Below are 12,721 nucleotides of genomic sequence, written 5' to 3'. Positions count from 1 at the left end.
GCAGCCTTAACGAAGGGAAACGATTATGGTGCCCAGTTGCGCAATTTGCTGATGAATTGAAGAAACTTGCATCTTCTGAATTGTGGCAAGTGGCTGAAACTAATTTGAGCTGCGTTGGCACCTGAACGCAGGTCCCTGAACTTCCCATCTTACAAAAAAACTGTTCTCGTCTGGATAGTGTCAGGGAGATGTGCCTCGGAAAACAAAATAAAAGCAGAAAATTCGGTACACCTCAGCTGTCAGGAAAAAGCGTTGGAGTCAACGACACCACCCTGCTAAATTTTGGTCTGTGGAGGACTTGCCGCCTAGGGGCTAATTCCGTACTCTGAGTAGCAACTTTGTGTAAAAAAACTTTGGGAAAAATCCTTATAGACTGCCGTCGGGGAAGTTTTCGGTTCGTCTCCCTTTCAAATCTGACCCAAATACTCATTGTTCGTCGTATGAATTTGCGAAACGTAGATTTTTGTCACTTGAAAGGAGATTGGCCAAAGATCCTTCTTTAATGAATATGTATCTGTTGTCAGGAAGATTTTCGATTCAGGTAGGCTTCGAATTGGCAAAGTGGTTTTTAAACTTCCCAGAGATCTCCGATAGCGCTATAATGCCGTAAAAACCATTGAAGTAGTTTGGTTACCTGGCAAAGATTACTTTAAAATTTAAAGTTTAAATTTCGATTCGATAATTTTTTCCTAATTCTTCATGCGACAAAACGAAACGTACTCTGGGAAACTGCGAGTCTATAAGGTTTCGCTGACGCTTTCATGCGAGCATATGGAGCCTCCATCTATGTTGCCTTGGCTTATCATATGAATCTCGCTCGTTTTTTTCCTTGTGTTCTTATGACTGATTATCCTTTCTGCGTCTCTTGTAAGTAGATTTTAGATACCACATTTTCATTGTTGGGCATAAGAAAACCGAAGAATTGTCACCTTTATTATAATTGTTTTTCTAATTTCGTAATATTAATCCTGGGTAACTGCATTTCTTCTTCTTCCATGATGTACTTGCGGTGTTCAATAGTGTGTTTCACACTTTTCTTTAAGTTTCCCTAGGCTGTGTCCAGAGTGATTTTATGAATTTATTGGAAGCCTGACCCTTTAAAGACGCATAACCCTTCAGCGCGCCTCATGATTGTCGTTTTCATTGCCGTTGGGCTAACAGTTTATCACCAATTTTAGTATTAACAAGCTGCGTACCTCTGCTCGAGCAGCAAGTAGAAAGGTAACGCAGGCTGACTGCCGTTGTAAAGCCGTTTTATTCTGAAAATATTCACATTATACATAACTTACCACAATTCTGTTAGCTAATCTTACCGCAGTATGTCCTCCTTAATTCACTAAGCGACAATCAATGCGGAACTTAAATCTTTTCATAATTTGAATATCAAATAAGCTAGAAATGAGCTCTATGAAAATAAAAAACCTTTTTATCGTAGCGCTCCTTTAACTGCCTTAACACCTTTGGATAATTGATTTCGGACACTTGAAAGGGGGCCACGACACTCAGCGCGGGACCAGACAAACAGTTAAGCAGGTTGTTAAATTTGTCAACAGTTTATATTGAAGCGTCATCATGTACCATGCTAGTAAAGGCAGTGATAAACTTCATGTAGTCACCATACTTCCTGTCGAACGAAGGCAGCTTTAACGAAGGGAAACGATTATGGTGCCCAGTTGCGCAATTTGCTGATGAATTGAAGAAACTTGCATCTTCTGGCCGGTGCATCTTTGACGCTCCAAAACGAGTGATGATAATTGAAAACACAGGCTAACAGTTTATCACCAATTTTAGTATTAACAAGCTGCGTACCTCTGCTCGAGCAGCAAGTAGAAAGGTAACGCAGGCTGACTGCCGTTGTAAAGCCGTTTTATTCTGAAAATATTCACATTATACATAACTTACCACAATTCTGTTAGCTAATCTTACCGCAGTATGTCCTCCTTAATTCACTAAGCGACAATCAATGCGGAACTTAAATCTTTTCATAATTTGAATATCAAATAAGCTAGAAATGAGCTCTATGAAAATAAAAACCTTTTTATCGTAGCGCTCCTTTAACTGCCTTAACACCTTTGGATAATTGATTTCGGACACTTGAAAGGGGGCCACGACACTCAGCGCGGGACCAGACAAACAGTTAAGCAGGTTGTTAAATTTGTCAACAGTTTATATTGAAGCGTCATCATGTACCATGCTAGTAAAGGCAGTGATAAACTTCATGTAGTCACCATACTTCCTGTCGAACGAAGGCAGCCTTAACGAAGGGAAACGATTATGGTGCCCAGTTGCGCAATTTGCTGATGAATTGAAGAAACTTGCATCTTCTGGCCGGTGCATCTTTGACGCTCCAAAACGAGTGATGATAATTGAAAACACGAGTTGAGTATCAGTAATTTTGCGAAGAGTTATTTAGCGAAAACTAAGTGTGGAGCAATTATTGAGTGAAGCAATACCTTATCCAAATATGTTGGCAATGCCCTTTTGCTCAGAGGGAAAAACAAAACACTCCGATGGTCGGGAGAGTAACTCAATTTTTGTCTTATCTACTTGCAGACCAGCTGCACAAGTATGTGTATATATAGGCAATGCCTTTTGGTTGAAAGTGGAATGACAAACCCCGATTGCATTTGCGAGTCTATCTTACAGTTTTTCGTCTTCTTTGTGTCGCTGTTCCTTCGCTTGCCAAGCTGTATACAGGCATCCACGACGCCCTAGTGGCGATGATTCCGGTGATCCAACGATGCTTCCGGAGAGCCAACGATGATGCCAAACGCACTGACAGTAGTCCAATGAGCTGCACTGCGTGCCGAAAATACACCTAGTATTCTGGCGTTGCGGGAATATACTTCTCCGCCGAATGCAGAGGGAATGATGCTAAGTGTGAATAGAATTTATAGTGGGACTTGCCCAATGCAGAGTCCTGTCACGGTCGCCAAAATGTGCGGACTCTGCCAAATGCAGAGTAATTAGAAGAAACGTCCGAGTTGTTTCGATTTCTAATATGCACTGATATTCAATGTTCGATTTCGAGATTACAAAAGAGAGATATGTACATGTGTGAGCTGCATGTATAAGAGTGCGTAAGACGAATTCAAAATAAACATATGATTACAGTGTAGGGTAGTTAAGTAGAACAAGTTGGCAAGAATTCAAATTGTTAGGCAAATTAAACAAAATTATTTATAAATCAGTAATAATTAAATGAAATTAGAATTAACTTATGATGTCATCGAACACCACTCGTTTGTTTTTTTACCTTTTATTATTCAATAAAATTTTTAATAAGCTCTTCGATTTAATTAAGAACATTTAAATAAATAATAAAACATGGCTAGCAAAGAAATCAAAGTCCCTAAAAATAAATCAGATTGAATAATGAGATGTATATCCCGAACTCAGCAATATTTACAAGAGAGTCGAGAGTTAAATCCAGTCGAATAGAATGTCGTTTAGAAATTTAAACTTCGCTCATAGTGAATGCTTTGACAATTCAAAAAAAACACAGCAAGATTGTTCCGCGGGGAAACCGCCGTAATGGCAAAATTAATGCTTCGCCGGCAAAGCGCACTTCCCAATGCCGTTTGCCGAGCGTTTCTCTTCCGACATTCAGCGGAGAGAACTCCGAATTTTAAAATTTTTTAAGCCTTTTCAAAACATATGTCGACAAACATGACACTCGTGTCTGTCTGGTGACGCTTTAGGCACCGTCAGGGGAAGTCTCTGCGGATAATTATCCCATAGCACTGGCTAGCCTGAAGCGGGTGTACGTAATGGTTGCCTGCCTGGTTGTCTTCGACAATATATCGACTTTTTTAAATATACCGAAAATGTCTCAGCCATCAATTACAGCCTTGAAAAGCCTGATCGACACAGTCAGAGCTCTTTATAGTTCTCTGCTATATATTGGGGTTGACTTACGGATAACGAATGCTATCCTTATACATTTAATAATGAGTTAAGTCGATGCCGGAAATATGAGCTTGCGGGGCATTTGTGAAACTAATGCTTAAGCAACGAAGAAAATACACAATAGTGAAGTCGCGAATTCGATTTGTACGTTTTAAAATTATTTCTGGTGATCATTATTCGGATCAAGCGGTGAAAATCAGCGGGTACCTGGGCGTGGCCGAATGGCAGCCCACGTCAAGCTGCTTTGGCACCTATACGTATACCTAAGCCTACATTTATAACTCATATAGTTCCCTTTCTTCCGTTTTTCGCTATTCGCATTTTTGGTTTTCCGGATATTTTTGGGCGAGGCCAGATGAAAAAATTATACGCATCATAGAAACTACATGCTTAATCGCAACTTCCTATCTCGTAGAGTTACCGAGATTTCTACTAAAAGCGAAAACCGTCTTTCGACCTTGGTGGGTGTATAATTGTATAATTGTACCGCATCTCAGGATGCTGAATTGTGGCAAGTGGCTGAAACTAATTTGAGCTGCGTTGGCACCTGAACGCAGGTCCCTGAACTTCCCATCTTACAAAAAAACTGTTCTCGTCTGGATAGTGTCAGGGAGATGTGCCTCGGAAAACAAAATAAAAGCAGAAAATTCGGTACACCTCAGCTGTCAGGAAAAAGCGTTGGAGTCAACGACACCACCCTGCTAAATTTTGGTCTGTGGAGGACTTGCCGCCTAGGGCTAATTCCGTACTCCTGAGTAGCAACTTTGTGTAAAAAACTTTGGGAAAAATGCTTATAGACTGCCGTCGGGGAAGTTTTCGGTTCGTCTCCCTTTCAAATCTGACCCAAATACTCATTGTTCGTCGTATGAATTTGCGAAACGTAGATTTTTGTCACTTGAAAGGAGATTGGCCAAAGATCCTTCTTTAATGAATATGTATCTGTTGTCAGGAAGATTTTCGATTCAGGTAGGCTTCGAATTGGCAAAGTGGTTTTTAAACTTCCCAGAGATCTCCGATAGCGCTATAATGCCGTAAAAACCATTGAAGTAGTTTGGTTACCTGGCAAAGATTACTTTAAAATTTAAAGTTTAAATTTCGATTCGATAATTTTTTCCTAATTCTTCATGCGACAAAACGAAACGTACTCTGGGAAACTGCGAGTCTATAAGGTTTCGCTGACGCTTTCATGCGAGCATATGGAGCCTCCATCTATGTTGCCTTGGCTTATCATATGAATCTCGCTCGTTTTTTTCCTTGTGTTCTTATGACTGATTATCCTTTCTGCGTCTCTTGTAAGTAGATTTTAGATACCACATTTTCATTGTTGGGCATATGAAAACCGAAGAATTGTCACCTTTATTATAATTGTTTTTCTAATTTCGTAATATTAATCCTGGGTAACTGCATTTCTTCTTCTTCCATGATGTACTTGCGGTGTTCAATAGTGTGTTTCACACTTTTTCTTTAAGTTTCCCGTAGGCTGTGTCCAGAGTGATTTTATGAATTTATTGGAAGCCTGACCCTTTAAAGACGCATAACCCTTCAGCGCGCCTCATGATTGTCGTTTTCATTGCCGTTGGGCTAACAGTTTATCACCAATTTTAGTATTAACAAGCTGCGTACCTCTGCTCGAGCAGCAAGTAGAAAGGTAACGCAGGCTGACTGCCGTTGTAAAGCCGTTTTATTCTGAAAATATTCACATTATACATAACTTACCACAATTCTGTTAGCTAATCTTACCGCAGTATGTCCTCCTTAATTCACTAAGCGACAATCAATGCGGAACTTAAATCTTTTCATAATTTGAATATCAAATAAGCTAGAAATGAGCTCTATGAAAATAAAAACCTTTTTATCGTAGCGCTCCTTTAACTGCCTTAACACCTTTGGATAATTGATTTCGGACACTTGAAAGGGGGCCACGACACTCAGCGCGGGACCAGACAAACAGTTAAGCAGGTTGTTAAATTTGTCAACAGTTTATATTGAAGCGTCATCATGTACCATGCTAGTAAAGGCAGTGATAAACTTCATGTAGTCACCATACTTCCTGTCGAACGAAGGCAGCCTTAACGAAGGGAAACGATTATGGTGCCCAGTTGCGCAATTTGCTGATGAATTGAAGAAACTTGCATCTTCTGGCCGGTGCATCTTTGACGCTCCAAAACGAGTGATGATAATTGAAAACACGAGTTGAGTATCAGTAATTTTGCGAAGAGTTATTTAGCGAAAACTAAGTGTGGAGCAATTATTGAGTGAAGCAATACCTTATCCAAATATGTTGGCAATGCCCTTTTGCTCAGAGGGAAAAACAAAACACTCCGATGGAGAGTAACTCAATTTTTGTCTTATCTACTTGCAGACCAGCTGCACAAGTATGTGTATATATAGGCAATGCCTTTTGGTTGAAAGTGGAATGACAAACCCCGATTGCATTTGCGAGTCTATCTTACAGTTTTTCGTCTTCTTTGTGTCGCTGTTCCTTCGCTTGCCAAGCTGTATACAGGCATCCACGACGCCCTAGTGGCGATGATTCCGGTGATCCAACGATGCTTCCGGAGAGCCAACGATGATGCCAAACGCACTGACAGTAGTCCAATGAGCTGCACTGCGTGCCGAAAATACACCTAGTATTCTGGCGTTGCGGGAATATACTTCTCCGCCGAATGCAGAGGGAATGATGCTAAGTGTGAATAGAATTTATAGTGGGACTTGCCCAATGCAGAGTCCTGTCACGGTCGCCAAAATGTGCGGACTCTGCCAAATGCAGAGTAATTAGAAGAAACGTCCGAGTTGTTTCGATTTCTAATATGCACTGATATTCAATGTTCGATTTCGAGATTACAAAAAGAGAGATATGTACATGTGTGAGCTGCATGTATAAGAGTGCGTAAGACGAATTCAAAATAAACATATGATTACAGTGTAGGGTAGTTAAGTAGAACAAGTTGGCAAGAATTCAAATTGTTAGGCAAATTAAACAAAATTATTTATAAATCAGTAATAATTAAATGAAATTAGAATTAACTTATGATGTCATCGAACACCACTCGTTTGTTTTTTTACCTTTTATTATTCAATAAAATTTTTAATAAGCTCTTCGATTTAATTAAGAACATTTAAATAAATAATAAAACATGGCTAGCAAAGAAATCAAAGTCCCTAAAAATAAATCAGATTGAATAATGAGATGTATATCCCGAACTCAGCAATATTTACAAGAGAGTCGAGAGTTAAATCCAGTCGAATAGAATGTCGTTTAGAAATTTAAACTTCGCTCATAGTGAATGCTTTGACAATTCAAAAAAAACACAGCAAGATTGTTCCGCGGGGAAACCGCCGTAATGGCAAAATTAATGCTTCGCCGGCAAAGCGCACTTCCCAATGCCGTTTGCCGAGCGTTTCTCTTCCGACATTCAGCGGAGAGAACTCCGAATTTTAAAATTTTTTAAGCCTTTTCAAAACATATGTCGACAAACATGACACTCGTGTCTGTCTGGTGACGCTTTAGGCACCGTCAGGGGAAGTCTCTGCGGATAATTATCCCATAGCACTGGCTAGCCTGAAGCGGGTGTACGTAATGGTTGCCTGCCTGGTTGTCTTCGACAATATATCGACTTTTTTAAATATACCGAAAATGTCTCAGCCATCAATTACAGCCTTGAAAAGCCTGATCGACACAGTCAGAGCTCTTTATAGTTCTCTGCTATATATTGGGGTTGACTTACGGATAACGAATGCTATCCTTATACATTTAATAATGAGTTAAGTCGATGCCGGAAATATGAGCTTGCGGGGCATTTGTGAAACTAATGCTTAAGCAACGAAGAAAATACACAATAGTGAAGTCGCGAATTCGATTTGTACGTTTTAAAATTATTTCTGGTGATCATTATTCGGATCAAGCGGTGAAAATCAGCGGGTACCTGGGCGTGGCCGAATGGCAGCCCACGTCAAGCTGCTTTGGCACCTATACGTATACCTAAGCCTACATTTATAACTCATATAGTTCCCTTTCTTCCGTTTTTCGCTATTCGCATTTTTGGTTTTCCGGATATTTTTGGGCGAGGCCAGATGAAAAAATTATACGCATCATAGAAACTACATGCTTAATCGCAACTTCCTATCTCGTAGAGTTACCGAGATTTCTACTAAAAGCGAAAACCGTCTTTCGACCTTGGTGGGTGTATAATTGTATAATTGTACCGCATCTCAGGATGCTGAATTGTGGCAAGTGGCTGAAACTAATTTGAGCTGCGTTGGCACCTGAACGCAGGTCCCTGAACTTCCCATCTTACAAAAAACTGTTCTCGTCTGGATAGTGTCAGGGAGATGTGCCTCGGAAAACAAAAATAAAAGCAGAAAATTCGGTACACCTCAGCTGTCAGGAAAAAGCGTTGGAGTCAACGACACCACCCTGCTAAATTTTGGTCTGTGGAGGACTTGCCGCCTAGGGCTAATTCCGTACTCCTGAGTAGCAACTTTGTGTAAAAAACTTTGGGAAAAATGCTTATAGACTGCCGTCGGGGAAGTTTTCGGTTCGTCTCCCTTTCAAATCTGACCCAAATACTCATTGTTCGTCGTATGAATTTGCGAAACGTAGATTTTTGTCACTTGAAAGGAGATTGGCCAAAGATCCTTCTTTAATGAATATGTATCTGTTGTCAGGAAGATTTTCGATTCAGGTAGGCTTCGAATTGGCAAAGTGGTTTTTAAACTTCCCAGAGATCTCCGATAGCGCTATAATGCCGTAAAAACCATTGAAGTAGTTTGGTTACCTGGCAAAGATTACTGTTTAATGCACAAAGCGTCTTTTGTGCTGCACAAGATATCAGGTTGGGGGGTGCATAAACTAATTACAATTTATAAACTCAGGCGGGAAAAAGACAACCGTTTACCAAGATCTAACATCAGCAACTGCCTTTTATTAGCAGCGGCAAAATAACATAATGTTCTAACAGAGTAATTTACAGAGATTGGTTAATACATGTTAATAGCTTTGTTTACATTTGTATAGACAAAGAGAAACAGTATGTAAGACGAAAAATATTGTGAGTTTGACCGAACATCCCGGCCGCCTTGAAAGTATCATCTTTCAACAAGATTGAGAGTCCGTGGGCAATACTGCCAGCTTATGCACTGGTCGGCAGCACACCCCAGTGCTGGTTCGAATGTGGCGAGTGTATGAGCTGATGTGAGTCTGCTGTTGGAGAACATGATTGCTGATCACAGCCGTGGTGAATGTGCTCCTTCGTTGCTCTGCTTTGACAATAGTTGGATCCATATCGATGATTTGCGGAGTGGTTGGCCACTGGGACGATGGTTGGGTCAAGAACTGTGGACCTGTGAACCACAGCGATGCTGCCAGCTCAGTTGTAGCAGCTCCACGCGAAACTATGTCCGCCGGATTGCTCTCACCTGGTACAAATTTCCACTGACCATCTGCGGTCCATTCTTGAATTTCGGAGATTCGGTTTCCAACGAATGCTGACAGTGTGACTGAGTGCTGGTTTAGCCAGTGAAGCACAATCTGCGAGTCCGTCCAGAAATAGACCGAGAAGTTTCTGTCCGCTAATAGAGGCTTCAATTTCGCATACAGTTGGCCCAGCAAATGCGCTCCACACAATTCCAGTTTTGGAAGGGATTTTTTCTTCACAGGAGCCACTCTCGATTTGCCAGTCAATAGCTGCACTGCGACATCTCCCGTCGACGTTTCCGAGCGTAGATACACGCAGCAGCCGTAAGCCCTGATTGATGCGTCACAAAATCCATGAAGTTGAAGTGATCGCATCTTGTGTTGGAGGCAATAGCGGGGAATCGATAAAATTGAGACTGTTTGGAATGATTCTAGGCATTTGCTCCAGGCCGTGTGTATGTTTTCTGGAACGCTCTCGTCCCATTGCAGGCCAGCGAGCCAAAGTTCTTGCAGAAGTATTTTTGCGACAACAACAAGCGGTGAGAGCAAACCAAGCGGGTCGAACAAGGCGGATGCGGTGGACAAAATACTTCTTTTGGTGATACGCGTTGCGTGGTTCCTTGGTATGAACTTGAAGAACAGTGTATCCTTGTGCTGGTTCCAGTTCACTCCAAGAGCGCTGGCTAGTCCCTCGCCACAGGAACTGAGCTTCTTGGATGCATGATCTTCCATGAATCCAACGTAGTTGGAATGCCATTTGGTGAGTGGGAAATGCCCTCGACGAAGAATTTCTGTGACTTGATCCTTGATAATGCGAAGCGTCTCTAAGTCGTCTGCACCCGTGAGTAGGTCATCAACATAGAAAGACGACTTTATGATAGCGGCGCCGATTGGACAGTCAGCTTGATGAACATCAGCGAGGTGGTTGAGGCTACGTGTTGCCAAAAATGGGGCGGCTGCAGTGCCGTAGGTTACCGTATTCAATTGATACGTGCGCAGCGTGTCTTCTGGAAATGCTCTCCAAAGAATGTACTGGTATTTGCGATCAATAATGTCGAGATTTACTTGCCTATACATCTTGGTCACATCTGCAGTGATGGCGTAACGATGAAGCCTAAACTTTAGAAGCTGCAGGTACAAGTCCTCCTGGAGTGTTGGACCAACGCATAGCAAGTCGTTGAGTGATAATTGATTTGACGTCCGGCAAGAGGCGTCAAACACCACCCTAAGCTTAGTAGACTCACTGCTGGGTTTGAGGACGCAGTGATGCGGGATGTAGTAGTGCGGCTCGTGCAGTTTAGGATGAATAACTGGGGACATGTGCCCCAATTTCTCATACTCCTCCATGAAGTCGCAGTATTGTTGACGAAGTGCTGGAGATTTCGATAGGCGGCGTTCCATGCTTAGGAACCGACGGCGAGCGATATCAAATGAGTCTCCCAACCGAGTTGGGTCAGCCTTGAATGGCAGTTTGACGACAATCCTACCAGTGCTGTCGAGACAAGTGGTCTTCTCGTACTGTTCCTCGCAAATAGCATGCTCCGGCTTCTGCAGAGGTGGCGAGTCGACTGCTTCCAGTTCCCACAGACGTTTGAGGTTGACATCAATTGACCTTGCGTTTAAAGCCATGCAAGTGGAAACTTCTATTGGCGCGGTTTGCTGCAGTCGGCCGGTTACGACCCAGCCAAACTGAGTTTTCTGCAGCAGCGGGCCTTGAGGTCCCAGCCTTATTTTCCCTATAGTTAAGGCGTCAAAGAAGGCTTCGGTTCCCAGTAGCAGATCGACGTGGCGTGATTGGTAGAATCTTTCATCAGCGAGCGGCGTATTTTCTGGCAGCTTCCAAGCCGAAACGTCGATGGCCAGATCGGGCTGGTATGAGATTTGTGGAATAATACAGAGATCTGCGGAGAGTACGAAAGATGAAATGCGAGATTTGACAGATGCAGTTGTGCAATATTTAATATCTGTTTGCGAATGGCCGATGCTTCGAATTTGGACTGCATGTCTTTCCCTCCGTAAGCGAAGCCGTTGTGCGAAGTCTTCCGTCACGAAGTTCACTTGAGAGCAGGAGTCGAGAAGAGCTCTTCCAGGCCGGTAGGTTCCAAACGCATCCTTGACGAGAACCATAGCAGTGGCAAGCAACACCTGAGACTTCTGGCCAGAATGCGAGTGCGAGTGTGTTGCAGCTTCCAATGGCGGTGCGGTTGGATACGGTTGGTGCGAGCGAGATGAATCTAGCGAGTGGTTGTTGTGCAACAGGGTATGATGTGCCTTGTTGCAGGTGCGACAGCGATTTCTCGATGGGCAGCTCGACAGTTGGTGACCTCTACACAGACAGTTTAAACACAGACGGTGTGTTTTAACGACATCAAATCGCGCGGTTGGATTAAGGTCCTTAAACTTGTCACATCCGAGCAATTTGTGTGAGGGTGCGAGGCAGTATACACATGGTGCGTTGGTCAGCGAAAACGACGAATTGTGAGATCTTGCGGGGGGACGAGTCGGTCTTGGCCGCTCCGATCCATGGGATTGCTCGTCAGACAGAAGAAACTGGCAGTGGCGCTCAAGTATCTGCGTGCATTGGCTCCAGGATGGGAGAGTGAGATAATCCAGTGATTCGTTCCATTTTGTTTTGGTCTGCTGATCGCACTTCTCCATGACCACGTAAATGAGCATCGCCTCAGAAATTTGAGCGTCCGAGCCTAGCGATGAAAGGGCACTATATAACGCGGATGCGTTGTCGATTAGGCTGCGGAGCTGTTGAGCACTTGCCGCAGCAGCCGGCGGCAGTTTAAAAATCGAGGCTATCGTTTCGACAAAGATTAGGGCAGGCTTGTCATACCGGTCCTTCAGCCGTTCCAGCGCCTTCGCATAATTTTCTCCAGTGACCGGGAAGGCTGCGACAGCTTCCAGTGCAGGTCCCTTTAAACAATTACGGAGATGATTAAATTTGTCTATATTAGATATTTGCTCACGATTGACCAGTGGCAGAAACGACGAGATGAAGTTCTTGTAATCCTTATGATTTCCATCAAAGCTAGGTAGTGCCAATCTTGGCAGTCGAGACGGCGCGCTGTAGCTTGGTGCAGAGATGTGGTCGAAAACTGTGTTGTGCAGATCCTCTCCAAGAAGTTGCTGAATTGCCAACTTTGTAGTTATGTAACTGTCCTCCAGGTCTGCACGTCCACTATCTGTGGAGTCCATGGTCTCAATTTCTGATTGTACCGAAAGGGCTTGCTTAAAATATGACTCTAAGATTCCCAAACGGCACTGAAGTTCAGCCGGCGATTTCTGCTCTGCTCCTTCCTTGACATCGACCATTACTCTTATGCGCGTAATGTTGCGCTTAATATTCGAGCGTTGCCGTTTGAGAGTCTCCAATATAGTCGTTTCCAT

General features: G+C 42.9%; 3 long non-coding RNA genes across 4 annotated transcripts; all 3 read right to left on the bottom strand.

The window, feature by feature from the left end:
• Positions 1 to 1,055: 1,055 nt before the first annotated feature.
• LOC121529873 lies at positions 1,056 to 1,759 on the bottom strand. The gene is made up of 3 exons (XR_005993667.1): positions 1,423 to 1,759; positions 1,314 to 1,365; positions 1,056 to 1,259 (listed from the first exon to the last, which is right to left on the bottom strand). It is a non-coding gene; the product is annotated as an uncharacterized LOC121529873 (long non-coding RNA).
• Positions 1,760 to 1,767: 8 nt separating this feature from the next.
• LOC108109614 lies at positions 1,768 to 3,010 on the bottom strand. Its single transcript, XR_001772521.2, has 3 exons — positions 2,035 to 3,010; positions 1,927 to 1,978; positions 1,768 to 1,872 (listed from the first exon to the last, which is right to left on the bottom strand). It is a non-coding gene; the product is annotated as an uncharacterized LOC108109614 (long non-coding RNA).
• Positions 3,011 to 5,230: 2,220 nt separating this feature from the next.
• LOC121529872 lies at positions 5,231 to 6,219 on the bottom strand. 2 transcript variants are annotated; one of them, XR_005993666.1, is made up of 3 exons: positions 5,758 to 6,203; positions 5,650 to 5,701; positions 5,231 to 5,595 (listed from the first exon to the last, which is right to left on the bottom strand). It is a non-coding gene; the product is annotated as an uncharacterized LOC121529872 (long non-coding RNA). The 2 variants fall into 2 exon arrangements; XR_005993665.1 differs by having other exon boundaries at positions 5,650 to 6,219.
• Between the last annotated feature and the right edge of the window lie 6,502 nt (positions 6,220 to 12,721).

This window comes from Drosophila eugracilis, unplaced genomic scaffold (genome assembly GCF_018153835.1).
Source record: "Drosophila eugracilis isolate 14026-0451.02 unplaced genomic scaffold, ASM1815383v1 contig_2035, whole genome shotgun sequence".
In the NCBI taxonomy this organism is placed as follows: domain Eukaryota; kingdom Metazoa; phylum Arthropoda; class Insecta; order Diptera; family Drosophilidae; genus Drosophila; species Drosophila eugracilis.
This window is presented reverse-complemented; position numbering and strand designations above follow the sequence as displayed.